The following is a 14,932-nucleotide window of genomic DNA, read 5'->3' as shown; positions in this document are numbered from 1 at the left end:
CCACCAGGTGACGACTGTGCCGCCAGGAGTGAACACGGGTTGGGGGTGCCCCCCCCAGGCCCGTGGCTGAGCCCTGGGGCAGGGGGTTGTAAATTGAGAGACTGATGAGGCAGCGGCGGGGGCGTGGAGAGGGCAGGGCAGTGCCCAGGAGGCTCCTCTCTGCCGCTCCACCCTCCCCCACCTTGGGCCACCGGGAGTCTGGGGCCGGCTGAGGAATTTGAGGAATGAAGCCAGGCCTGGCACAGCTATCTCGGTCCCCTCCCCCTTCACAAACTCCCAGGAGCCCATCCTCTGTCCAGTCCAGCCTGTTGCCTCCCCTGGGAAGGCCTCAGCCATCGCTCAGTTCCCAGGGCCTGAACACCCCCTCCCAGCCTTCTCCCCCGAACCCCTTCTCCTCTCGGGTCCCCCCAACTCAAATGCTGGACCACAGGGCCCAGCCCAGGCGTCCCCCTAAGAAGCGCTTATCCGGGGTGACGAGTGACCCTGACAGCCAGCAAGGGGCGGGCAGTGCTTATCATCTGCTCTGGACCTGCTGTGGCGGGTGGGGGGGGTGAGCTTCAGGCCACGCCCCAAAGGACACGTGACGTGGGAGCAGCGCACGGAGGCGGAGGCCGGCAGGCTGCAGGGCAGCTGGCAAGCAGAAGGGGGCAGGCCTGACCGGGAGGCCCCAGGGCTCGACCCCTCCCGGGCAGTGGGAGCCTCGGAGAGATTTCAAAACCAGGGAAGGGACCCACTCCTCCCTCCCCCGCCTCTGCCAGCCTCCCCGGCTGCTCTCCCACAGGGATGCCCGGGTAGCCCCCGACTCCGCCCCCGGGGAAGGGCTGGGCCGAGGCTCCTTCCTGCCACGCCAGGAGACCTCCCAGAGCTGCTTCCCGCATCTCTGAGCCTGTTCCCCGATAATTAAACCGTAAGCTGATTAGTCAAGGAAAACCTTTAATTAGCCCTTGAAATCATTCAGGAAAATTACAACCTCCTCTCCGGGCGTCCTGCCCACCCTCTGCCCAGGCCCAGGGCGGTGCCGGGGAGGAAGCAGGGGACGGGGAGGTGGCCCTGCCGATGCTGAGGGCCTCACTCAGCGAGGCCAACCCAGGGACGGGGAGGGGGCACAGGCTCCCGCCACGTCACAGGGGACCTCAGAATAAACCCAGCCAGAGGCGGTGGAGGCCTCTGCTGGCAAGGATGACACCTTCCGGGGAGCCCAAGGAAGCATGAATAAATGGAGGGATATACCACGTTCATGGACTGGGAGACTCCAGGTCACGTCTGCTTGTGTGACCAAGGCTTGTCTGATATTTCCATGGAATTATAAAGAGCCAAGAATGGCCGAGACACTCTAAAGAAGAACAAGTGGGAGGGTGTGTTCACCCCACGATCAAGACTTACTGTGAACTCCAGACATTCGGACAGCACGGTGCTGATGCAGGAATAAACAGAGAGAGTGAGAGAAAGGACGAGATCACCCAGAAACAGACCCGGGGATACGGAGCCGTGGCGTCCCACGGGGTGGCAGGGAGAGAAGTCAGCCCGTTGTAAGAAATGGGATTTGGATGACAGGGGATCCAGGAGGAAAATACGAGACTGATGTCCCCTTACGTCATACACACGCACGCATAATTCCAGAACAAATAAGACTATACGTGAGAAGCAGAACGATCGAACTATAAAGGAAATCAGCGATAAATGCGACTACACTAAAATGAAGCGCTTCTGTCCATCAAAAGACACAACAAGAAAAGGGAAAAGGGAAGCCGCAGACTGGGGGAAGATCGTGTGACATCTTAGAAAGAATCCAGGATTTGACGCAAAGAATCAAAAATAAAAATGCAGGCAGCCCAATGGGAAAACAGGCAAGTGACCTGCATGGGCTCTCCGCAGGGGCGCAGCACAGCACTCCACAGGTTCCAAACGGTCGAGGAACACGGGAAAGTCTGCTCCACCTGACCGGCCACCAGGGAAACGCAAATGAGCCCCACTCGAGGCCGCAGTGGATCTGCTCGCTGGGCTGGCCAGCCCTCACACTGGTGCCACCCCCACACTCCTCATCTGTGAAATGGGTTGAATGGTCGTGGCCACCTCCTGGATTCCAGGAAGGACGGGGCAGGAGCGGGGGAGCGCCGCGCAGGAACAGGGCCAGCGTGCGCGCAAACCCACCGCGAGTTTCCCTGTTCATCAGCCTGGGTTGGGGGGGGGGGGGGGAAGGACACTCCAGGCAAGGTCACTGCAGGCCTTCCCTGCCTCCGGGTGGAGGTGCCCCAGAAGGTGAGAGGCAAGGGACACGCTCCAGGTGGAGAGCAACAGGGTCCATTTATCCACCCACCAGGTGTCCGTGGAGGCCACAAAGGGCCAGGCACTCCAGCGTATTTGCAGGAGAAAAAATGAAACAATCCCATTCATATGTATACGCCAGGCTCCGGGGTGAGTAGGTCAGGAGCAGAGCTTCAGAGAGGCCCCGGGACCCCAGGGCAGCCTCAGCCCTGGAGCAGAAGAAACAGGCACGGAGAGGCCCAAGTGGCTGCCAAGATTCGAACCCAGACCGACGGGAGAGCGGACGCTGCCATCAGTCTTGCTTCAGGTCCTCAACGGCCCCTTGCTCTCCGGCCCGGGGAACTCTGCACAGGCAGCTCCCTCAGCTGCAAGCGCCCACACCCCGCCTCCCTTAGTCTACACTTGTTTGCCCTTCAGGTGGCATTTCCTCCTCTGCCAAGCCTGCCCCGGGCTCCCCGCCCAGGGTGGATCCCCCATCATACACTCTGACGACGCCACTCGCAGCTTATTACAGCCCATTCATTCATTCATTCAGTCAGTCCACCAGCGTTTATTGAGCGACTAGTACATATCAAGCCAAGGACCTCCCCTTCCCCCACCATGATGCCAAGTTAGGGGGTGGGGAGGACAATAAATCATGATGCGATGTGAGCAGCAAGGATGAGCACTACAAAGAAAACCAAGCAGGCGAAGGAGGGGAGAGAGAGTAAGAGGTTGCAGAGGGAGCAGCATGAACAAAGGCCCTGAGGCAGGACCCAGCCTGGAATGTTCCAGGAACAGCGCTGCAGGAGAGGAGTGAAGGCTGCCAGGAAAGGGATGTCATCTGCCCCAGGCTCCCTCTGGCTTCAAGTGGGACAGCCTATGGGGGGCTAGCAAGGGCGGGGGGAGTAGGAGGCTGCGGAACCGTCCAGGCAGGAGAGGAGGGTGGCTTGAACCAGGCGACAATGAAGAAGAATGAGAGGCGCCAGGTCCTGTTCTGAAGGCAGAGCAACAGGCCTTCCCGACACAGTGGACGTAGAGGAAAAGGACGAGGGGAGAGACCATCGAGGCAATGGGTGGGGTGCCCATTAACGAGATAGGGTCACCGGGGCAAGACAGGGGCTCAGGAGTCTGGTCCATTTTACCTGTTGCGTGTCGCTCTCTGGTCAAGTCCGTGTCCCCCTCTCTGAGCTTGGTGCGGGCCACCGGCTGCGCTCCCCTCTGTGTCTTGCAGCCCCAGCACAGGGCTTCTCAAAGAATGAGCCCTTGACTCCCCTGGCAGGACAGGGCAGAGCTGCAGGGACGGGTGCACGGGGAGGAGGAAGCAACCAGAGGGACTGTCTTGGTGATAACAAGCACGGCCACTTCTGCAGCAGCAAGACTACGAAACGGCCAAGGTCAAGCAAACGGTCTGACAGAGCCAGTGTGGTGAGGACGCGGGGCAGCTGCTGGACGCGGATGCAGGCACACCACCCGGGAGGCTGCGCAGCGTCTACAGTGTCTATTAAAGGTGACATACCCGACCCTCTGATGGAACAACGCCCCGGCCGTGTGCCCTGGAGCAGAGCGTGCACACACACCCAGCAGACACGTGCAAAGAGGACACTCACACTCGCCCAGCAGGAGATGGAGAAAGACGCTGTGGTTTGTTCACACAACGGAACCATCACCAGCAATGAGGATGAGCGGAGCACTGACACGAGCGACCACAGCGATGGAGCCCGCGGCCTAGGATGGGAGCAGGCAGACGCACGGACACGCCGGGGACCCACAGACGGGAGCGCGAGCGCAGGCAAGGCGCACTCTCTCATTCAGGGACGTGCACCCACTCAAAACTCTCCAGGAAAGGGGCTGGCTCCATGGCCGAGTGGTTAAGTTTGCATGCTGCGCTGCAGGCGGCCCAGTGTTTCGTTGGTTCAAATCCTGGGCACGGACATGGCACTGCTCATCACACCACACTGAGGCAGCGTCCCACATACCACAACTAGAAGGACCCACAACGAAGAATATACAACTATGTACCGGGGGGCTTTGGGGAGAAAAAGGAAAAAATAAAAAAAAAATCTAAAAAAAAAAAAAAAAAAAAAAACTCTCCAGGAAAGCGGGGACGTGCTGCCGCCCAAGGTCAGCGGAGTGGCCAGTCCCGGGGTCGTCAGGAGAGCGATGGGGGCTTCTGGGGTGCCGGGCTCTCAGCCCCGACCTGGGAGTGGAGCAGCGTCCGTGCCCCTGACCGTCATTGGCTGAGCTGCCACTCGCGCTTCCACACTCTCTGCAGGCGTGTTGCACTTCCTGGTCGCTGCAGGTTCACGGCAGTGGGACTACAAACGTACAAAAGTATATATACACATATCACACACACACACACACACACACACATACACGGCATGTCAGAGAGAACGGATGGATCCGGGGCCAGGCTGCTGTGGGAGCTGTGGGGGAAGGGAGGCCGCCGTGGGCAGCAGAGGAGGGGTCCCTAGGGAGACGGGGCAGGACTGCCCGGGGGGCCTCAGTGGGGGGACCATCTATGGATGAGCCTGGCCCTCCCGCAATGTCCTTTCTCCCCCTCCCAGCACTGGCCGTGGAGAGGGGGCAGAGGAGGGCAGGAGGAGGGCAGGAGGGGCAGGAGGGGCAGGAGGCCCAGGACGGCAGCGCCTCCCGTCGTGAGGGCGTGCCTGAAACCAGCCTGGGCAACCGCCGCCAAAACCACAGCACAAGGCCACTTTATCAGGCGCTTCCAGGGACCGGCCGGGCACCTTGGCGGGACGCAGGAGGCCAGGGAGGGAGGTGCTATCTGGGGGTCCCCTGCCCGGCACCCCCACCTGTCATGCTGTTCCCCTCAAATCTGTGCAGCCCGCCTGCAATGAAGACCAACAGGGGCCCTGGGGAGGGAGAGCCTGCTCCGCCTTGGGCTCAGCTATGGGGTGGCGGGCAGGGGCCACAGTGGGTAGGGGCTGGACTCTGCACTAGCCACCTGGGGCCATCCCAGCCCTGCTGGCTCGGTGACCCCAGGCAAGTGTCCCAGGCTCTCTTCTTCCTGCCCTGTGAAAGGGGAAGGATAGGAACACCCACCTCCTCGGGGCGCAGGGAGGACCCAGTGAGCGAGTTCAGAGCGCTCAGCACAGCACCTGCTCACACTCAGAACAAGAGTACCACCCTGAGGACCAACAGCCCCACGCAGTCCTTGAGCACTCATCCGCATTCTGTCCGACGATTATGCACTTACATCCTCAAAACAAGCCCACGAGGAGCTACCATTATCAGCCCCACTTTACAGATGAAGACACCTGGGCACAGAGAGATGAAGTGACTTGTCTGGGATCACACAGCTAGCTGTGGTGAAGCTGCCTCCAGAGTCCATGCCCTCAGCCTCCATGTGTCCCGCAGGTCAAGAGCTCCAGAATGGAGCCTGGGTTTGAGGCCTGGATCTGCCCCTTACTTGCTATGGCGGTTTCCAGCCTGTGCCTCAGTTTCCCCTTCTCAGGGAAAGTAAAAATATCATGAACAGACAGCTCCCAGAAAAGGAGGCCCAGACGGCTGTCACCAACAGTCTTGGTGCTGAGACGGAACTTCAGGGAGAAAAACGCAGGACAGGGCAGAGACAAACATGGGCAGCCGGCTCCCTGTTCCCTGCGATACAGAAGCGGGGAGAGGGTGCAGGAGCGAATGCGGCGAGAAGGAGGAGAAGCAGGAGAGGTGGCTGTCTCTGGGAAGGGGACCTCCTCGTCCCCGTCGACGCTTCTGGGGAGCAGGACACACACAGTCGGAGCAAAACGTGCCTTCTTAAATGAAAATGCAGGACAAGAGAACCGAGGTTACTAAGCCCTCCTCGGGGTCTCCAGGCAGAGCCACTGCGACGACGCCCATAACGCACAGACTCAGCGCGCGGCCCGCAGGAGCTGCGGTCAGCACAGCATCGGGGGGCGGGGCGCGGGCGAGGAGGCTGCCGCCAGAGGGACACCCACCACGAGCTGGTGTGCCCGGCAAGGGGCTAAGCGCTGTACAGCACGGGCTCCTCCAACCCTCCCGCCAGCCTCAACGGGGGGAACTCGACGCTCCGCTCTCCCCAGGGGCCCACCAGGGGGTCAGGGGCCTGAGTGGACTGTGTGGCCCTGGCAGGGAAGCTGTCATTGCCCCTGAGGTCGCCAGCAGGTCACCTCGCACCCCAGGGAAGGTCAGGCCAGGGCCAGAGGGCCCCAGGGGACAGGCTGCAGCGAGTGGTGGCTTCCGTGGCATCCGGCACAGCTGGCTCCCCTGGGACCTGGGGAAACCCCCCTACTGACCCTTCTCACCCCTCCTTCCTGTGGGCCAAGGCAACCGTCAGACAATAAGCCCCAACCCCGGATGGGTGGCTGGGGCGGGAAGGGTCCCATTTCCCTGGCCGTGATCCGAGAGGAGGCTGCTTCCTGCTGGCGGCATCTGTGGCCGCGCAGCCGGGTGATGGGAGAAACAGCTGCTGGGGACACCCTGACCGGTGTCTGGCCAGGAAGTCTGGCTCACTGTGGGCCAGCAGGACAAGCAGGGAGAGGCAGCGGACAAGAAAGGGAAGGGGGATGTGGGGGCCCTGAGGGAGATGGGGACCCAGTCCCCAGAAACGACTCAGCGTGAACAGGCCCCCAGGTGCTTCCATCTAAGAAGAAGCCTGGGGAAGAACCAACTGGACAGGAAGCGGCCTTGTCTTATCAGAACCACTTCCACGTCACAGAGGGCAGCCGCGACAAGCAGTGACTGGAACCTGAAGGCCTGGAGTGCGGGTCCTGCCTCCGGCACTTGCCTGCTGTGTGACCTTGGGCAAGTCACGCACCTCCCTGGGTCTCAGTTTGCTCATCTCTAAAATGGGGCTGATGACAGTAGCAACCTCGTAGGTTGCTGTGAAGATCCAATGAGTTAATATGGACAAAGTACTCACCATCTTGGCCAGCACACAGGCCCCTCCTCTGTCACCGATACCCTGGTCCTGTGCCCCTTCTCCTCCTGCTCGGACTATCACAGCAGCCGCCCAGGGGTGTCCCTGACTGCCTCATGAGCTATTCCCCACGTGGCAGCCTGCGCAATCTTTATCAAAGAGAAACCAGATGTTCAAAGCTCTCTGGTGACTCCCCATGACACACAGAAGAAATCCCCGCTCCTTACTCAGCCTGTCAGCTGCTGCTGCAGCTCCACATCCTCCCCACCCACCTGCCTCATCGCCCACTCTGCCACACTGGCCTCCTGGATGGTACCTGACCATCCCAAGCTCATGCGGACCTCAGGCCCTTTGCACTTGCCACATCCACTACCTGTTCTATTCTTTCCACCTCCTTCCTAGGCCTGGCTCACTCTTTCTCATTGGTCAGCTGTCTCCTCCTCCAGCAAGCGCTCGCTGACCCCTCAGGCTGGGTCAGATGCCTCCTCTGGATTCCTACAGTCTGTGCCCTCCCCATCTCAGCCCAGACTCCTCTGCTGTGCTTCCCCATCCCGGCCCTGACCACTCTGAGCTGTCACTGTCTGGGGACAGGTCTGCCTCCTTCACTGGACTATAACCATGAGGGCAGGGCCGCGGCTGTGTTGGTCGCCATGGGGACCGATGGTCAGACCACAAGTGTGACAAGGCCTTGCTCGGCCCTTCCCAAACTTCCTCTCCCTCCTTGCCTCCTTCCTGAGGAGGCTCAAGTCACTATAATTTCCTTTCCCAACTTTGAGCCCTGGGGGATGACCCCCTGGTGCCCCAGAGGGCAAAGGTCAAAGACCTCCCCAGCTTGCCTCCCTTCTGGGTGTGGGGGCTCGGGGTGGGGGGTCCGGCCCAGCTAAGCCTATCATGGGAGCCACCTCCCCAGCTGTGCCCCAGCAGCCTGGGGACCACACACCTACCATCGCACAGCTGAGGACATCGTCTTGGCGAGGGCCACCAACCCACGGGCACCCTCCAGCCCCGCGGGGAAGCCACTGGGACAATCGCTCAGGAGGGCAACTGGGAAGGTCCCACAGTCCCAGCGCGAGGCATACGCCCAAGAGAGACTCCGGCCACAGCATATAGTTCTAGAATGTTCACTGCGGCACTGTTTGTTCCAGTCCCAATGGGAAACCACCTAAATGGCCACCAAGAGGTAAATGGCTAACTCCTGTGTGATACAATCACAAAAAAGAAACACCTGACAGCAGGGAACCGAACGTCCCGCCTAGACCTATACGCATGCACCCGAAGAAATATCCAAACTCTAAGGTTCGGCAGAGAGAGCAACGTTTCTGTCTCCGTGACCCCATTTACATGATCTGTACAACTGTGCAGCCGTGTGGGTCCGCCTGGCCAGCCATGAGAACACGCGCTGATGCCGGATGGCCCCGGACCCAGTGAGGCCAAGTGAGAGTCTCCATGGCAGGCCCGGGCGACAGTGTTTTGGCAAGCTCTCCAGGTGGCTGCGTGGGGCAGCGACGTGTGGCCAGGGCGGAGAGCCACTGCCCTCCCGCTGGTGAACGCGTCCAAGGACAGCAGAAGTACGCAAACCTGCGGAGGAAGGCTGGACACCAAACCCAGCACGGTGCCACCACGGGCAGAGCGGGGGTGGGTGGGGGGCCCTTCACTGGATCCTCGGCATGTTCTGTCCCAGGCCGACGTGGGAGGCGTGGGTGTCTGTTATACTGAAAGCTCCACTTTTGTCACTCGTCTAAAATGTATCACAAGGAACAAAATTGGCAAACGAGAAATCACTCGCCCAAGGTCGCAGGGCTGGGAAGTGACAGGGCAGGCACCTTAACGTGGGCCTCCAACGGCAAAGCCCTCTTCCCCCTTATCTGTGCCGGGTCCCAAGATGCCGAGGGAGCTGGCGCCCCGAGGTCCTGAGGCTGGGCCGGCCTCACGGGGCTGCCTGGCGCTGTGCCCACTCAGTGACCCTGCTGGAGCCAGGTCAGGGTGGGGCGGCTGCTGGAGAGAGCCGGGAGGCTAGGGAGAGAGGCCCCTCCAGCAGCCCGGGGGCCCTCCCCAGGTGGCAGCAGCAGCTGCAGCATCGAGACTGGTGCTTACACAGCATGTACCGGGTGCCAGGCCTCGGGCCAGGCGCTTGACACTGGGCATCCTCACGACAATTCTATGAGGTGGGCACGATCGTTCTTCCCATTGGGCAGAGGAAGAAACTGAGGCCCAGAACCGTTAAGCGACTTGCCCATGGTCACACAGCCCGTGAGTGATGGAGCTGGGTGTGAGCCAGGCATCCCTGCTCTAGCAGCGGCCGTCTGAACCACTCCCCAGTACCGCTCAGGCTCCAGAGCCACAGCGCGGCTACGCTTCACCCCTGCTCCATGCCCCTGCAGGCCAGGTACCCTCGGGGGACAGATGCAGAGATGAAGCCATTATCACTGGCTGGGGGTCTCGTTCCAGTATGCTCCCACCAAGGGACACTGAGGGCCCGCGGAGGCCAGGGGCTCTGTGCGGCCTGGCCACTGCTGCAGTCCCCCACCCAGCGCAGGGCCACACATTCAACCACCACCCACCAGCATCCTCGGTCGGCCAGGCAGTGCGTCAGGTGGGCAGTTGGAGAAGGAACAAGGCGGAATTCCTGCCCGTGAGGGACCCACATTCTAGGGGGGAGCAGACAACGAATGGGGCCCTGGTAACCGAGGTGAGGCCAGAGCGGAGCGGGGGCGGAAGCAAGACAGTGAGATAAAGAGTATCTGAGGGCGGGAGCCAGGGTGGTCCTGCGGGGCTGTGGGTGAGCCACACGTGAGCGAGCGGGGGCAGGGCGGGGAAAGGATTCCAAGCAGAGGGAACAGGAAGGTCAGAGACCCGGAGGGAGGCACAAACCTAGACAGATGAGGAACGGCAAACAGGCCAGTGTGGTTGGACTGCCCGGCGGGACGGGGAGGGAAGCAGGAATGAGGTGGGAGCGACTGGGGACCACGCCGAGAGCCTGGGGTTTTAGTACAGACAACACCCAACTTTGTTCAGGGTACCACCCAAGGACGCCCTCCCCAGCCAGAAGCCCATCCGACTCACTCGGCCTCTGGGCCACCCACAAACACGCCATCCCATCGGCCCGTGGGAGCCTCTCCTCCCCGATCACACCCTTCCACCAGGCCAAACAGACAATCTATTCCCGCCCAGGGAGTGGCCTGGCCCTGCCCGGCCCCCTGCTTCCAGGAACAGACCTCCGCCGTCCATAGTGTGGCAGGAGCTCCGGAATCCTCCAGACCCAGCGTGGGACCTGCCTCTGTCACTCAGCAGCAGGCTGCTGAGCCCCCTTTTCCCTGGCCGGAAAGTGGGTCTGTCTAGCACCCACTCCACGAGACAGTGCGATGACCAGACCAGGCACACAGGGCGCAGTCAGCCCTCATTAAATATTAACCAACATCACGATGACTTGAGAAGCAGCGGGTGACAGAACTTGGGGCTCAGAACCCCCGAGTTCGAAGCCCAGCTGCGCAACCTACTCATGAGGTGACCGTGGGTACATCGTTTACCCTCTTAACAGTGGCACCAACCCCATAAGGCTGGGGTCGGGATTAAACCCAGGTAACACGTTTAGAACAGGGCCTGACACACAGTCAGGGCTTTTTATGAGTGTCTGCTACGACTTTTGATACTTGTCGGAAGGGGGCTCCCACTCTCCCACCAGGAAGCACCTTTGACCTCTCTCGGATGTCCCACTTGGGTTCTAACTTTTGACCCTTGGGTGCATCATCTGTGCAGCCACCAGATTCTGATCTTTGCCCCCTCTGGCCACGCCCCACCTTTGAGCCCATAAAAGGTGTCCCCCAACCTAAATCTCATTCATCTGCTCCGCTGGGGGCTGCCTTCAACCTCCAACCCGCCGCCCTCATGGTTGTGACCTCTGACCCTCGTAGGCGCGCTCCCCTCAAATGATTAATTCTGAGCCCCCTCTTTGGGACACTCGTCCCGACCCCCTCGAACGCGCCCCGACTTCAAATTTCGAACTTTGCGCTCCCCTTCGCCACGCCCCCTTTGCGAGTATGACCTTCGACCTCCTCTACACCTCCTTCCTCCCCAACGTTGACCCCCGACCCCTCGGACGCGACCCTTCCCTCCACGAGTGAACTTTGACCCCAGCGGCCCCGCCCCCGACTTGCGTAAAAACTCTCTTAACGCCGTCGCCCGGCCCACCCCAAGCCCCCGGCCAGACCGCTCGTCCTACCGGCTCGGCGCCGCAGTCGCTCGCGGCCTCGCCGCTCGGCCCGGAACCCGGCGCCCTCGCGCCGCCCTCAGCTCTCCGGCGCCGCGGCCACCGCGGCCACTGCCGCCGCCATGTTGAATCCCCAACGAACATCCGGGGCTTTCCCCCTCGCCGCCCACCCGTCCCCATGGCAACGGGCCTGCCGGGCGGGGGGCAGGGCCGGTCCAGGGGCGGAGCTGGGCGCCCAGCCGCGCCCGCTCCCGCCTCTGATTGGTGGAGCTTGTCCAATCGGAGCCCTCCGGGCGGAAAATGCCAGGCCGGGATTGGAAAATTTGGAAAGGATGCCCGGAGGCTGGCTGGCTCCCCGCCCGCTCGGATTCTTAAAGGGGAAAGAACTGTTCTCTCGCGACTGTCTTTCCCACCTTCGCGCGAAAGGAGTTGGCGGTGGAAGGCAATAAATGGGTGATAAAGGCCGGAAACAGTTCTTAAGCCTTACTATGTGCCAGACACCCGGCCGAGCGCCGTACTTGCATGGTCTCCCTGAATACTCACCACAGCCCTATTGTATTAATACCCATTTTTCAGACAAAGACACTGAGGCTCAGAGGGGAGAAGTAGCTGGCTCAGGATCACTGGAAGTCGATAATGAGTTTTTGAAATTCGGTATGTCTGCATTCGGGAACTTGACCCGGAACCAAGACACTGTTTGATCTTAATCTTTTTTTATGAGTTTAAGTAATTAATTTGTCCCCCCAAAATTGGGAAATTAAAAACAAAACAATAAAAACTAGACTATTGGTGGTGAACATGATGCTGTGTATCCAGAAACTGGTATATAGTAATGTACACCTGAAATGACACAATTTATAACGCGAGTTATAAGTCCATGTGACCTCCATAAAATAAACAAAGAAAAAGAAACAAAGAAAAAAGACGCGAGCATAAACTAAACTCGGCCATCCTGGTCCGTGATTTCACTCCCTGGGCTCCAGCCACCTTGCTCTTGCAGAAAAACGTCAGGTGCTCTCCCGCCTCAGGGTCTCCGCATTGGCTGTTCCTTCTGTCTGGAGTAGCCTCTTCTCCCAGGTGCCCCCAGGGCTCCCTCCCTCCCCTCCTTCAGGCCTCTCCTCGGTCGACTGTTGCTGCCCACCCAAACTAAAGCGGCTAACGTCCCTCTCACGTGCAACCGAACCCTCTCCCTGATCTGCTTTGTCTTATTTTCAGTTGCTCGAGTCACCTTCTAACAGACTAGATAACTAGCTAATCGCAGTCACTGGTTTTGGTTGTCTCCCTGCAGGAATGTCAGCTCCCCGGGACCACGGATTTGAGTCTGATTTGTTCAGTGCGCATGCCCAGGGTCTGGGCGCTGTTGGCCTGTGGATGCTTCATGAGATCCGCTGAATGGATGGTTGGATGAGCCGTAACTCCGTCCCCTCAGAGACACTCTTAAATATTTAGAGCGCCTCCCCTGCCCCAGCACAGCGTCCGGCACGTAGTAGGCATTGAATTAATGCCTGTGGACACCAATGAAGAAATTATTGCATGATGGGTAATTTTTTCTGTCCATTTCCTTACCTTTTTTTTTTTTTTTAAACAGAATCGGGGGCACACATGTATAAAGGATTTTGTATCTTTTTAAAACAAGATTATAAATATCATGAGTATCTTTCCAGGTCATTAAGTATTCTTCGAGAACATTAGTTTTAATGGCTGCATAAGATGCCACCCTGTCCAAGAACACCGCTTTGTTTAAACATTCTTTCTTCTCGGACATCGAAGCTGGGATAAATATTTTGCTATTATAAATCATTCCCTTCTCCCCCACAAAAAACCCAAGCAGCTAAATATTCGTGCACATCTCTAATTATTTTCCTTTAAACAGATGACCGCAAATGGAACCGCCGGGTCAAAGGAAATGTACATCAAGGTTTAAAAATAGTAGCCGTTCCCACGTGTCAGGCGTCTCTACGCACCCTGCGTGGCGCTAAGCAGGGAGGTTTTAATAAAACCGCAGGGGCTGAGGATCCGCGCTTCGCAGAGGGGGGAACTGAGGCTCAGGGAAGGACCTGCGTTTGCACGAAGTCGCACACACGATGCGCAGTCAGGGCTCGTCCCCTGCGCGGCCCCGGGCCCGGCTCCCGCTGACCGCCGTCTGCCGCCTCCCCACGGCCGGGCCGCGCATCGCCCGCGCTCGGAGGGAACAGGCCCTTCATAGCATCCTCGCATCCTCCCCAGCATCGAGCATCCTTGTTTTATGGGCTCTTTTGAAATCTTGGTGCCTTACAGGGTCTCCGTTTAAACAAAAAGCAAGTCCAGTAGCTGAGGGGATGGCACTTTATTCGGGTCACACTGGTGGAAGGAGGGCCAGAAGCAGCCTGTCGCTTTAGGGCCGGGCACACACTGCAAAGCGTTAGGTTCTAGGGCCATGTCTGGGGAAGGCCTTTTGTGGCTTTATTGGGGGTCTTAGTCAGAGATCAGAGCCTGGAACAAGCCCAGTGGCATACCTGCTCCAAGGGCTTCCGAATTCGGGGCACTGGGAGAGGAAATCAGCCTCAAAAGAGCTCCCTACAGAGGGCTTCCTGGAGGAGGTGGTGAGACGGTGACCACCACGGAGTGGAAACAGCTGAGGAGGATTTGGCCTCATAAAAATGATAAATTTAAGTACATTAAGGAAAAAGATAAATGGCAATATATAGATGGCAAGCAAAGCTTTCTGTCCTTCATATGTAAAGAGCATTTACAAATCAATTTGAAGGTGAACATAGAACAGAAAAACAGGCAAAAGACATGAACAAAAATTAAAGATACAGACAACGAATAAAAAGTGGAATTGGCAAACAAGAAATTAATGAAATGGATATTAAACTATTAAAAAAAACCTTCCCCTTTTTTCGATCTCTCAGAAAAATATTTTTTTAGTGTTCTAATCAGTGGTGATGAGACTGCAAGATAACGGCCACTCTCCTACGCCACTTGTAGAACTGTGACCTGGGGCAGGGTTTTGGCAATGTCCACCAAGAGACCTAACAGTGCTGTCCACCCTCTGATACACCAATTCTACTTCTAGGAGTTGTTCTTGAAGGGAAAGAAAGAAGTCTGATCTTGTCTCTTTCTCACCACTTATCTAGAAGATGGGGTCCTTAGCCCCATTTAACAGATGAGGAAACTGAGGCACGGGAGGAGGGTAGGAAGAGGGAGGGCGTCCCACCGCTTGTAAGCAGCTTTGCTGGAATTTTAAGCAGGAAGTCTGACTTCAAAGCTGGTGCTCTTAAAGACTGCTCAAACTCGTTCGCTAAATATATTCAGCTGTGTGCCAAGCACGTTGAATGACGATAACCTCACTTATTGAGCATTTTCTATATAACATGCAGGCCTTGGGCGAAGCACGTTAGGTCTACCACCTCTTTTAAGCCCCACAACCACTCTATGCACTATCATTATCCTCATTCTACAAATGTGCAAACAGAGGCACAGAGAGGTTAAGTAACTTCTCCAAAGTCACACAAGTAGCCTGCCTTCAGAGTCTAGGCTTCTAACCATTTTCTCCTCTTTTTCAGAGAACCAGGTTTGAGAGGTAGATAATAAAC

The 14,932-nt window shown here is 58.3% G+C and overlaps 1 protein-coding gene across 3 annotated transcripts in view; it reads right to left on the bottom strand.

The window, feature by feature from the left end:
• PAK4 (p21 (RAC1) activated kinase 4) overlaps nucleotides 1-11,524 on the bottom strand; it is a 43,270-nt gene extending 31,746 nt beyond the window's left edge. For 2 of the 3 annotated variants that reach the window (XM_044760357.2, XM_070498475.1), the window contains exon 1: nucleotides 11,367-11,524. The gene's annotated coding sequence lies outside the window, so the exon portion shown is untranslated. The remainder of the gene's footprint in view (nucleotides 1-11,366) is intronic. The other variant, XM_070498471.1, reaches the window with a different exon arrangement.
• Between the last annotated feature and the right edge of the window lie 3,408 nt (nucleotides 11,525-14,932).

This window comes from Equus asinus, chromosome 26 (genome assembly GCF_041296235.1).
Source record: "Equus asinus isolate D_3611 breed Donkey chromosome 26, EquAss-T2T_v2, whole genome shotgun sequence".
NCBI lineage: Eukaryota > Metazoa > Chordata > Mammalia > Perissodactyla > Equidae > Equus > Equus asinus.
This window is presented reverse-complemented; position numbering and strand designations above follow the sequence as displayed.